We start from the raw sequence: 12,801 nt of genomic DNA, 5'->3' as shown, positions 1-12,801 counted from the left end.
CGTACGGCGGTTTGTACAATCCCAAGCAGCGCATGCGTGAGGTATCTTTATCCATTACTTCACTCCACAGCAGTGCCACTCGCAATATGGCGGCGACGTTGACGTATGATGCCGCTGGTCACGTGGCGTCTAGTAATTCTATGTCTATGCTATAGAGGACCTCCAGCACACCTAGGAGTGATTCCAGGTAATACTGATGAGCCACCTGGAACACTCCTGGGACCTGAACAAGAGGAGGTGCCTCAGTCCATAGAATGGCCAGAGTCGGGAGGAAGAAGACAAAGCCTGAGAAGGACTGGGTGGCAAGAAGGGACGGTTTATAGATGTATTGTGATGTTGGTAATTTGTGTACTTTTTCTGTAAATAAATACAGGTGTTGAGTGAACTTGTGTCCTGCGTGTGTGTGTCCGGGTTAGTGTGGCTGTACGCCCCCTGGTGGCTTTACAATATATAAATATTTTTACTTTGCGGGCTAAGTAACAAATCAGCAGCGACCTCGCTCGCTTTTCTCCACATATGTACAGTATAGCCCGACCGGCAGCTCACGTGAATGTCCTGACGTGCTGAGCTGAAACGTCACAAATCAGTGAAGGCGGAGCTCTGAAAACGCCAACATATGGCACGTGACCGCAACGTCATTCACGGCGCCTGAGCTTCACATGTGGACGCTTTCGTTGTCTCTGAAGAGCCTTCACCAGAAATTTCTCAACATTTGTGTGTAATTTATGAGGTACGTTATAATACTGCAAAATTTATGTTCGCTTTGAACTTGTATTGTCTGATTAGTAAATGAATTTTGCACCCTAGTAGAGGATATTCCACGTATAGCGCGTTTATCTTGTTTTAACATTTATCAGCATTTTGTGCGGAACGTCTATGAATTTATTAGGAAAGGTGGCAGCTGGAAGAAAACAACGATACAATTTTATTGGCGTTTTGTTGGAGCAGACGTTTTTAATAGGTTAATGAAATATAAATCTAATTTTATAAAACCAAATGTCACTAGTGCATATTCGATAGTACCCTGCTGTTTTATGTGAATGGAAAGTGACAGGAATGTTACGCTTCTATTGTTGTGATGGTTTCACTCAAATGAAATATTGCCGCCCCCTCAGAACTGCAGACGCCCCCAGACTTGTTTTCCCCGGTTCTTACTGTAAAATTAAAAAAAAAAAATCATGTACAGGAAAAATGTACGATACATAATAAATACATACATGATAAAACTTACAGTAGTTGTAAAGCTTAGTTAGGCGCGAACACTTGAACGTCAGTTAAGTTCAGCCGGCTGACTCCCGCAACTCAGCAGCAGACCACTCGCCAATTCCAGGGGGCTTCCCGCCTAAACCTCAAGCGAGTGCAGTCGGTGTCTCGAAATGTCCGCGCAAAACACAAAATGGCCAGCAGGTGTCGCCACAACAATGCATCAAAACTCTGGCAGGGCTAGGATACGATACGCCAATACTCGTCTCTAAAGTAACTATGGAGGTGCAGACAAAAATTAATACATATGCAAATAAACAAAAGTACCGAGAAGTGTGACAATAAAGAAAAAGGGCATTAACTAAATGTGTATAAATAATTAAAAAAGCATAAATACATCTGTCACGGTATATGTTTTTGTCAATTTATTTATACAGCACATTTAAAACAACATAGGACTGCTGTGGCCAAAGTGCTTTACTTTAATAGAATAAAAGAAAACAAACAAATAACATATAATAAAATAGAAATACAATATATGAACATAAATAAAATGCACAATAAATAGAAATAATGTTATATAATCACAATGTGGAAACCATCAGTATTACTGAAGGTCATGGAATGCAAGTGAATAGAAATGAGTCTTTAATCTCGTTTTGAATTGTCGACGACTCCTTTATGTGATGAGGTAAAGAGTTAAACAGGCGAGGCTACACAAGTCCTGTCTGTCCCCCTTAGTTTGACACTCGGTACGAGGGACAACAAGAGACACCTGACCAGAAGATCTAAGCACTCTGGATGGCTGGTGTAAAACACACAATTCAGATAAATAGGCAGGAGCGAGCCCGTGTAAAGATTTAAAAACTAGCAACAAGATTTTAAAGTCAATTCGAAAACTGACAGGCAGCAGTCAGTGTAATGAAGCCAATATTGGAGAAACAGAGTCCGACTTGCTTGCCCCAACCAGAATGCGAGCGGCAGCATTCTGGACCAACTGTAACCTGCCTATCAGAGATTTGCTGATCCCAGAATACAACGAGTTGCAGTAATCGAGGCGAGAGAAGATCAAAGCCCGAGTAGCTTTCTCAAGATCCCTAGAAGATGAAAAAGGCTCGATCTTACCTAACAGACGAAGCTGGAAAGAGCAACTCTTGACTACAGAATTAACTTCTTTCTCAAAAGAGAGGTTACTGTCAAAGATAACAGCAAGACTGCGGACTTGAGGTTTGCAAAGGACAGAGAAAGCCGAGAAGTCCAATTTGTGTTTAGCTGATGGACTCGCTATTAGCACCTCCGTTTTATTTTAAATAAGATCAAGAAAATGATTAGCCATCCAGGATCTTAGTTCAGTTTTGAATTTCCCCTTGGGATTAATAAAGTATCTATCTATCTATCTATCTATCTATCTATCTATCTATCTATCTATCTAGAAAGACAGTTGTGCAGTTGATTCATTGTAGAGTTGCAGACGGGAATATAAACATGAGTATCATCAGCATAGCAGTGAAAAGAAATGTTACATTTTATCTATTTATTTTTATTTGTAATATTCCTCTAAACTCAACATGCAATTCAACTTAAATTTCAACCTGTCACTTTCACTCGTCAAGACAGAGAGGGCGGGCTCTAGCGAGTGCTTGTTTTGATTGGCGGGTCGTCCGCAGAGTGGACGAACGGACGCACGGACTGGACTTGGGAGTCCTGCTGCGCATGCTCAAAGATGTGACTGTAAATGACTACGACGACTGCAACAAAAAGTTGATCGGAATTCCTGTGCGACACGGCGACGTTAATTCTCCAAACTCCGAATTCGACATTAGGAGCCTGCATCTAAAGTGTCTGCTGTAAGTGTGCCATTTGATAGCCGAAGGTTTGAGTCCGGTGTACAGATCATTGACCAATTAAATAAAACCGAACTCGCTAGAGCCCGCCCACTCCGCCTTGAGTAGTGAGAGTGACCGTTTTAAATTCACGCCGTATTATATGCTGCGTTTGGAAGAAAATTACAGGCATACATAAAAAAGCAACACAAATATGTTCCGTGATACATTAACTACACTCACACTGATTGTTCATTTTCTTAATTCATTCTTTATTGTACCATTTCACAGTACCTTTATTGATATTTATTTGTCCAAAATATTTCTCCATGTCATTATTTTGGCCCAAATAATTATGAAGTGTGTATATGGGTGTGTATATATTTGTGTATGTGTATTTATGTATACTATACTGCTGAAAAAATGAATGGACCCCTTTTGAATCAGAGTAAAGCATCAAGTCAGTGACACTTGTGGGCTGTTGATCTGCTCGGTTAAGGAGCAGAGGGGCTTGTTCATCAGTTTCAGCTGCTTTGGTGCACTAGAGGGACGACAATGAGAAGACCCCCAAAACAGGAATGTTTCACAGGTGGAGGGAGGCCACTGACATTTTTCCCGCCTTATCTGTTTTGTCACTCATTTTACATTTGGTTACAGTCAGTGTCACTACTGGTAGCATGAGGCCATACCTGGACCCTAAAGAGCTGACACAGGTAGTCCAACTTCTCCAGGAAGGCACATCAATACCATGTGTCATTGCCAGAAGGTTTGCTGTGTCTCCCAGCACAGTCTCAAGGGCATGGAGGAGATTCCAGGAGACAGACAGACAGGCAGTTCCTCCAGGAGAGCTGGACAGGGTCCCTCGGAGAAGGTCCTTAACCCATCAACGGGAGTGACCGTTATCTGCTCCTTCGGCCAAGGAGGAACAAGATGAGCACTGCCAGAGCCTACAAAATGACCTCCAGCAGGCAGGCAGACAGGCCACTGGTGTGAATGTCTCTGAGACTTCATGAGGGTGGCCTGAGAGCCCAATCTCCTCTAGTGGGCACCATGGAGCTCGATTGGTATTTGTCATAGAATAGCAGAATCGGCAGGTCTACCGCTGGCAGGCACCCTGTGCTTTTTACAGATGAGAGCAGGTGCACCCTGAGCACACGTGACAAACGTGAAAGGGTCCGGAGAAGCCGTGGAGAACCTTATGCTGCCTGTAACATCGATCAGCATGACCGGTTGAGGGAGGCATATCCATGGAGGAACGCACAGACCTCTACAGGCTAGACAACAGTGGGCACCTTGACTGCCATTAGGTAGCGGGATGAAATCCTTGGACCCATTGTCAGACCCTATGCTGGTTCCTCCTGGTGCACATCAATGCCCGGCCTCATGTGGCGAGAGGATGAAGGAACTGATGCCATTGACTGATAACCCTCCCGCTCACTTGCCTGACCTCAATCTAATAGAACACCTCTGGATGGGACATTATGTTTGGGTCCATCTGATACCTCAGCCTATCCAGGAGCTCAATGATGCCCTGGTCCTGATCTGGGAGGAGATCCCCCAGGACACCATCCGTCGTCTCATTAGGACGTTGTCAGGTGTGGGGGGCATACAATCTACTGAGTACGATTTGGAGTTGCTGCAATGAAATTTCGGCAAAATGGATCACCTGCTCTGCTGCACCATTTTTTCCCCTTTGATTTTCGGGGTGTCCCTCTGTCAGTTGATCATTTTCATGTCCATCCTTTCGTTCCTCACACGTCATCAAATCAGTCCATGGCAGTAGAGATGGCCAGCAGGATGTTTTTTTTTTCCCCCCATTGAGATCTGATGTGTTTTCAAAGTGTGCCTTTCATTTTTATGAGCAGATTATATATAATGGAGATGAAGGTCTGTGGTGCGGTTTGCATATTTGAAGCTAGTAATCCACAAAGTGAGAAAATGAATCGCGTATCTTAAAATAGTGTTTGATTTCTATAAGCTTTTGACAACTTACAAGACGTCTTCATCAGAGGAAAATGATTAGGCGTACAGGAATCAGAGGCAGTATATAGGTGGGGTAATAAGGTGGGTTTCAAAGGGTGTTGGTCATAAAGTCTTAACTGTTCTTTTTAATCCTACATATGGTGGGTTGAAGTCCAAGTGTCTGTTAATGGCGTTTTCATTTGAGAGCCACGATTCCTCTGGCGCTCATAGTATTCAGGGTGAGTGGCGGAGAGCTGGCTGAATCTCAAATGAAAACGCCATTAACAGACACTTGGGCGTGTGTGTGTGTGTGTGTGTATTGTAAAGTTGCTATATCCATGCATTATTATTATTCTGTGTGTGTGTTATATATATATATTTATTTACACTACGGTGGGCTGGCGCCCTGCCCTGCCTTGTGCCCTGTGTTGGCTGGGATTGGCTCCAGCAGATCCCCGTGACCCTGTAGTTAGGATATAGCGGGTTGGATAATGGATATATATATATATATATATATATATATATATATATATATATATAATATACAGTATATAGTGTGTGTGTTTAATGTGTTTTTAATATATTTGTGTGTGTCAATAAATTGTGAAAATGCATGTAATTTTAAATCAAATACATGCACTTTTCTAAGCCGCTTACTGCAGACCAGGGTTGTGGGGGTACTGGAGCCAATCCCAGGTAGCACAGGGCGCAGGGCAGGAACGGTGACCCCAGACCAGACGCCATGACACCAAACACACACTGGTGCCAATTTAGCATCGCCGGTTCACCATTATGAACAATGCTCCACATCCCCTCTGTGACACACGAACACTGAAGACTTTCAGCCATAATGAATTATTCAGTAGAAGTGTATCAAGACACGCTGCCGAGTCCCTTTTATACCAACAGCAATTCGTCTTTATAGCGCCCCCCTGTGACCGGGACTGACAAGGCAGGCGTTTGCTTCCTTTTTAATTCTCTTGCTTCTTAAAGTCAGTCTGGTGGGGGTTCAGATCATAGTGTCTGTGTTTTTATTTATGTATTTATTGTAGAAAGCCACATTTCTCACTCTAATCTGCATGTCTTTGGACTGTGGGAGGACACCGGAGCCCCCGAAGGACTGGGAGGACATGCCAACTCCGTGCAGGAAGGACCCAGGATGCAAATCCTGGTCTCCTTACTGTGAAGCGGCAATGCTGCCACTGTGCCACCCTTAAATTATGGTCGTGAAATGTTGACAGGCAATGCCATTACTGTATATTATTTTGGCTTGATCACCTTACATGTAACAATTACGGATTGAATTTCAAAATGGCCTCGCATTAAAGACCGCTTGTATTTAGCATTTGAACTTTTTCAAACACGTTCTGAACGGTTTCTTTAATTCCAGTGTTATTTATCTCAATATATAAAAGGGTGCGTAAAGGTTATTTCCGTACTGAAAAGAAGGTAAAAGACGCAACATTTTGGCTTTATGGTGCCGTCATTTTTACAAACGTGTAGTATTTTAACTGTGAGGCCATTCATTGTATTTGAACAATTATGCATAAAATATTCCCAGACATTTTAACACTGACTTGATGTTAACACACTGTACACGCATGTATCGGTTCAAACACTTTATAAACATTAATCGCATTGCAATTTTTTACAGTGCTAATTAATACAAAGTGAAAATCTGGAGTTTTCGGAAATTGGTCAGTCCGGATTTTCCGATTTCATGCTCGGGTGTCGGTGGACTGTCTGAGGGGGCTGGAATACCATAAAGTGACCCCATGAACGGCGGGGTGGTGCAGCACTTACAGAACACTTCGGACGTGCTTCTCCTGGCTGCTAAAGCCCACCAACCGACTCGCGAAGCAGACCGTGGAGCTCACAGAACCAAGGAGAAGGGTGGCACGTGGGTTGACCCCAAGTGAAAGGCGTGGGGTTCGCGTCTCCACTTGAACATCCGAGCGGCGGGCGGCTGAATCGCTGGAGAAACCCAAGGTCCTTTTCTGGGCGCCTCTCCTGCGATCGGCCTAAAGAGGCCAATTCCATTCCTCCGTCTCCTGCACGCACCCCCCGGGGTCGTTACAGTATTATTTATTCGTTCCTTTCCACGGCTTCTGTTGTGGGTGGAGCACTAGTTTGATATGCAGACGCTTCTATTGTTTTCTTTAATAACTTTCCATGTATCGTCGTATTTATGGCTTTGTCATTTCTTTGCGTACGTGTGGTCCGTGCTGTTGCTGGTGGCAGATGCGCATCTGTAGCGAGCATCCGCGTGAGCGCGCGCGCGCGCCCTCTCGCACACAAAAGCTGTATTAGAAAGCAAAACAAATGTTAAAGAATGACTAACCGAGTCAGAGTAAGGCTCTCGTCACTCGCAGTTCAAAGTCTATTTTTACAAATGAGCATAGAGCCAAGTATTTCACGTACTGCAGTTTAAAATACGGACAGACTCGTCCTAATACCAATGGAGTAACGTTAAAGAGTCCATATCACCCACGGAGCCAGGGAGGAGAGAAACGGGCCCGGAAAAAGAAGTTGAGAGAACATAAGAAATGTGACAAATCAGAAGAGAGCAGTCAATCCGTCGAGCTCGTCTGTTCAGCTAAAACTTCTTCAAACTTCTTCTTTGTCTTCATCTTTTGCCACTTCTATGTGGGGTCGTTGTCCCTGATCAGCCTTCTCCATACAGGTCGATCGCAGCATCTCCTCCCCAGTTAGCCTCTTTTCCTTCAAATCCTCTCTTACTTTATCCATCCATCTCCACTTTCTTGTACTTCCATTCCCATCACTATCTTGCCCACAAATTGTCTCTCGTCATCACCTGTCTGTACCACTTGAACGACTTTCCGGTACTTTCTCAGATGTCTCTCTCCCTCTTTTGTTGAACCTCTGATTTTCTCCTTTCTTCTTTCTTTTCTGGCCCTTTCTTTTGTAATTCCACACATCCATCTCGACAGTCTCATTTCTGCCACATCCGACGTCTTCTCCTGTGCTCCTTTACTGGCTAGCTCATTTTACTGTGGCACAAGTACCAAGTCACTTTTCATAACCTACACTAATAATCTGTATTTAATAATAATCTATTATATTTATATTTTGTATATTTGCACAATTGTCATATGCTTGTTATATGCTGTCGTGTTTTTGTATATTTGCACAATTACTATTTTTCTCTTTTTAAATCTTTATTGTACTATCTTTATTTCTCTTGTTGCACTGAACTTGCCAATGACATAAGAATTTCCCCCGGGATGAATAAAGTTCTTATCTTATCTTATCCAATGTCTCAGCTCCATACATTGTCTTCAAAACCTTTTCATTCACCTTTGCCTTAATTAGTGGGAATACGTGGATAGGTCCGGCGAGCTTTGTTGGGCTGAATGGCCTGTTCTCGTCTAGATTGTTGTAATTTTTCGATCACACGACACTCCTGATACCTTCTTCAAATGATTCCATCCACACTGCCAAAGACGGGTTGTCTCTACATCTAACTCTTCATCTTGGGGCTCCCACTGATCCTTGAACTCCTGAATTCTAATTATCTTTAAACCTCAAACATTCTGTCATCTTCACATTTATCTTCAATTCTATACTGCATCTCTCAAAGTCTTTCTCTATTCTCGCTTCTTCTCCACGTCCTCCTTTCTGGTGTTACACAACAACATCTCATCAGCAAAAATCCGTTACCAGGGTGTTTTATCCCATGAGCTGACACATCATAATCAGATGTAGACCTCCTCTAGCTGGGATCTCGTCTGTTACGCCAACATTGCTCATAACCCAAGTCCTTACTCCCTTATACGTATCCTGGACAGTCCTCACATACTTCTTTGGTACTCCCTCCTTCATCATGCACCTCCAGATCTCTTGACGTGGCACTCCATCATAAACTTTCTCCACCTCGAGCAACACCATATGCTAGCCTTTGTATTATTCTTGATTCTTCTCTATAGGTGGTCTCAATCGCTGGCATAGCAATGGCTTGTGCAGATTGTGCAAAGCACAAGGGTCTACGAGCTTGGGATGCCCAAGCCCAGGGCAGCATAGATTTTTTTAAAACTAGGGGGCTTTGCCCTGTGCTCGCTTCTCTCGCCAACCCTCTGGCGGGTGCTGTGCGTTAGCCTCTTTGTGGTTCAGCCGCTCGCGTATGGTGATGCGGATGTACAATTTAAAGAGGTTTGTTATTTTCAAGGGAATTGTTACATATGCATAATAGAACTATTTTACATTACAGCGAGTAATTAACCATATTAAAAAAAAAAGGAAAATGTAATAATTTGAAAGCAAATTATGTTTCATCTTGCGTTAGAGTTATTCGTTGCGTAATACGATTTCATTCGGTTTGGCTATGAAATTAACACACAAATGTTTTAAACTTACACTTTTACTGTAAAACTTCAGTACAAACAATTTTTTGAATTAAATATTTGTCAATATCGCCTTGAATTTTGATTCTGTGTTTGAACTTTCATCACCATCACCACTTTTGCGTCACCAGTGCACTGCTTTGCCCGGGGGCCTATAAGGCTGTTAAGATGGCCGTGATAGTCGTGTATGCCTGGCGATGGTGTTGTCTACACTGTGAATGGCGCTGTTTTGTGAATCCATCCATTTTTGTGTAAATGTTGTGGTGAGTGGGGCATAAACTGGCAGCATCGGGAAAAAGGCAGGAAACAAACCCTGGGCGTGACACAGTTAAGCACACACCTGCACTGGGCGAAATTTCAAGTTGTCACTTGTCATACTGTCCCCGCATTAGCGTGAGGGGGAAGCACACAGAGATACGCTGACACTGGAGAGCCCACTCACACAGACAGTGATTTCAGCATACTGTGGCCCTGCACCCCTAAACATAAAGGTGCCAAAGGGAAGCCATATTTAGTTCTCAAATGAACCATCTACATCAGTGGTCTCCAACTCCGGTCCTGGAGGGCTGCAGTGGCTGAAGGTTTTCATTCTAACCCTTTTCCTAATTGGTGACCAGTTTTTGCTGCTAATTAACTCCTTTTCCTTTCATTTTAATGGACTTGTTTTTTAAGATTTGAATTTCTTTATCGTTCCTCTGAGTTGTTTCATTTCTTTCCTCAAGTGGCACCCAAACAGAAATGAAATGTGAAGTCAGGGAGCCAACAGAAGACCAACTAAGTCAGGGCCTCAAACTCCAACCAATTTCACCAACCATCCACCAGCATGTTACCTGGTAACGTGACTCTTCTGTTCTGTAGTTGTACTGCCTCGCTCGTCTTTTATCATCGTGTGTGTGTGTGTCTCTCTCTCTCTCTCTCTCTGTCTGTCTCTTTGTCTGTCTGTCTGTCTGTCTCTCTTTCTTTCTGTCTGTCTGTCTGTCTTTCTCTCTCTCTCTCTTTCTTTCTCTCTTTCTGTCTCTCTCTCTTTCTCTCTGTCTGTCTGTCCGTGTCTCTCTCTCTCTTTCTTTCTCTTTGTCTGTCTGTCTGTCTGTCTTTCTCTCTCTCTCTCTTTCTCTCTGTCTGTCTGTCTCTCTCTCTTTCTTTCTCTTTGTCTGTCTGTCTGTCTGTCTTTCTCTCTCTCTCTCTCTTCTGTCTCTCTCTTTCTCTCTGTCTGTCTGTCTCTCTCTCTCTTTCTCTCTGTCTCTGTCTGTCTGTCTGTCTCTTTCTGTCTCTCTCTCTCTTTCTCTCTGTCTGTCTGTCTCTCTCTCTCTTTCTTTCTTTCTCTCTGTCTGTCTTTCTCTCTCTGTCTCTCTCTCTCATGTCCTCAGGCGGGATGGTGAGAAGGCATTACACATATCCTGTACGAGGGTGTTATTTTTATGATAACTGACACAGTTTTGCACTTCGGGGAAGCATTCATTTACATACTGTACATTTAGATCATTTCACAAATGCACAGTTGCGTTTCTTTTTTTGGCAATTCCTCATTTTGCTTGTCCTAAAATAACCTTAAAAAAGGTGCAAGTATTTCAGTTGTTGGTCCAAAAACAACAAAATGCCTTAAAACCAACTACATAACCTTCCCCAAACATCATCTCAACCAGTCGCAGTTGCAGGTCAGGGTCTTGTAGCCCCTGATTACCAATCACCAATAGGCTGGCCCTTGTTTTCCCCCCTTTACCACTTTGATAATGAGTGGCAGCAGCGGTAACACTCCTAGACACAAACCCCCCTCAATCCCCCCCAAACCGACATCAACCACTTTGACACCCACCCTTGTTGGAGTTTCTGGCCGAAGTCCCCTGTACGTGTAGACAGTATCGACTCCCCTGGTCTCAACCGGTCATCAGGTGCCACTCGTATATATGCAAATAGAAAAGCCCAGCGGCTGCACAGCACCTGTGACGAGGCGGTGTATGTGATGACCGACAGAGGGCGCTACTGGCAGCACTTTGTTTAACTTGGCGCATTGACTTGTATTCTTTTATTTGTTACCTGCAAGAATAAGAGCAAACTGTTTAGCCACTCCGGCATTTCCGGAATAGAAAATCCCTTTCATTCGATACGCTTGAGGTAGTTTGTGTTCAGTTAGATGTTAGGATCCTTAAATGGGATTAAGTGCATCCTGCTAAGGGGGGCACAGGGGCCTTTCAGTAAGGAGACCAGGTTTCACATTCTGGTCCTCCCTGAGTGGAGTTTGCATGTTCTCCTTGTGTCTGTGTGGGTCTCCACTGGGTGCTCTGGTGTCACTGGTTTGGTGAACTAGTGTTGCAAAACTGGTCTGAGTGTGTGTTTGCTCTGTCATGGACTGGTACTTTTGTTCAGGGTTTATTTCTACCTTGCACCCTGAGATAGGCTCCAGCACATACTCTGATGCAACCCAGGTCTGGATTAAGCAGATTATTATGTTAAATTAGGGCTGGCAACCGTCCTCATTTTCCCGGGCATGTCCTCATTTTTTAACACGCTATGGACTGTCCGGGAGGAATGTATACAATTTTGGAAATGTCCGGAATTTTTGCACATAAAATTTGAAAATCTCCATATCCTTATCATTGGTAAAAATTGAAAGCCGTACACCCGTCAGCTTTTACAGAAGTGGTCCGCACACTTTTTTTTTTTACCCAGAATCTTCACTTCCATTCTGGTAGTAAACAGCGCAGATATTGACGAGAACAGGCCATGTCTGTCCAACTTGGCCTATTCACTTCATCTCCTGAATTCAGATTTATCTTTTTGGTGAGTAGACGGTTCATTATAACTGTTGTTCCTTTCCTTAATTATTTGTAATCCTAATTCACTGTAACTACAATTGAAATTACAATTTCACGTTTTCTATGTGAGATCTTATTTTCGATTCTTCTTTCAGCAGCTCGGTTAAACAAGAAATGTCACCCATCTGGGTACAGTCCGTCGTATTTAAGTGCGAGGAAGTCCTGCTTTGTAATATTTTAATGGAAAATATTGTTATTACCACCCGTTGTTTCAAAATGGATTTATAATTATAAATGAGTGAGTCAACTATTAAAGTTTCAGTTAATTAAAAAAAAATCACACATGTCTTCTGTCATGTAAATGCAAAATCTTTTTAGCTATCAGTTGATCAAGTAATAAGTCACTTCTTCAAGTCATTTAATAATATTTCCATCATTCTTTCATTTACATAAGTTCAGGAATACCCATTATGCCAAAAAGAAAGTCCGGGATCATAGAATACTTGAACAACAAATCTCTTTGTTTTCGAAAGGGCAGAACAGATTGAGGGGCTAACGCTCCCAACATTCAATTTCAGTAGGTAAAGATCTCTATTCATATTTAGTATCCAAGAACTCAAATTTACTGAGAAAAAAATATTAAAGAATGTAGAGCAGGGGTCTCCAACTCCAGTCCTGGAGGGCTGCAGCGGCTACAGG

At 43.0% G+C, this 12,801-nt stretch overlaps 1 long non-coding RNA gene across 2 annotated transcripts; it reads left to right on the top strand.

Moving 5' to 3' along the window:
• The first annotated feature begins 652 nt into the window (after window positions 1-652).
• Window positions 653-12,360, top strand: LOC120518798. 2 transcript variants are annotated; one of them, XR_005631304.1, is made up of 3 exons: window positions 653-730; window positions 12,017-12,127; window positions 12,261-12,360. It is a non-coding gene; the product is annotated as an uncharacterized LOC120518798 (long non-coding RNA). The 2 variants fall into 2 exon arrangements; XR_005631303.1 differs by having other exon boundaries at window positions 12,258-12,278.
• Window positions 12,361-12,801: the final 441 nt, after the last annotated feature.

This window comes from Polypterus senegalus, chromosome 18, assembly GCF_016835505.1.
Source record: "Polypterus senegalus isolate Bchr_013 chromosome 18, ASM1683550v1, whole genome shotgun sequence".
NCBI lineage: Eukaryota > Metazoa > Chordata > Cladistia > Polypteriformes > Polypteridae > Polypterus > Polypterus senegalus.
Note: the sequence above shows the minus strand (reverse complement) of the source record. Positions and strands in the feature narration are given on the sequence as shown.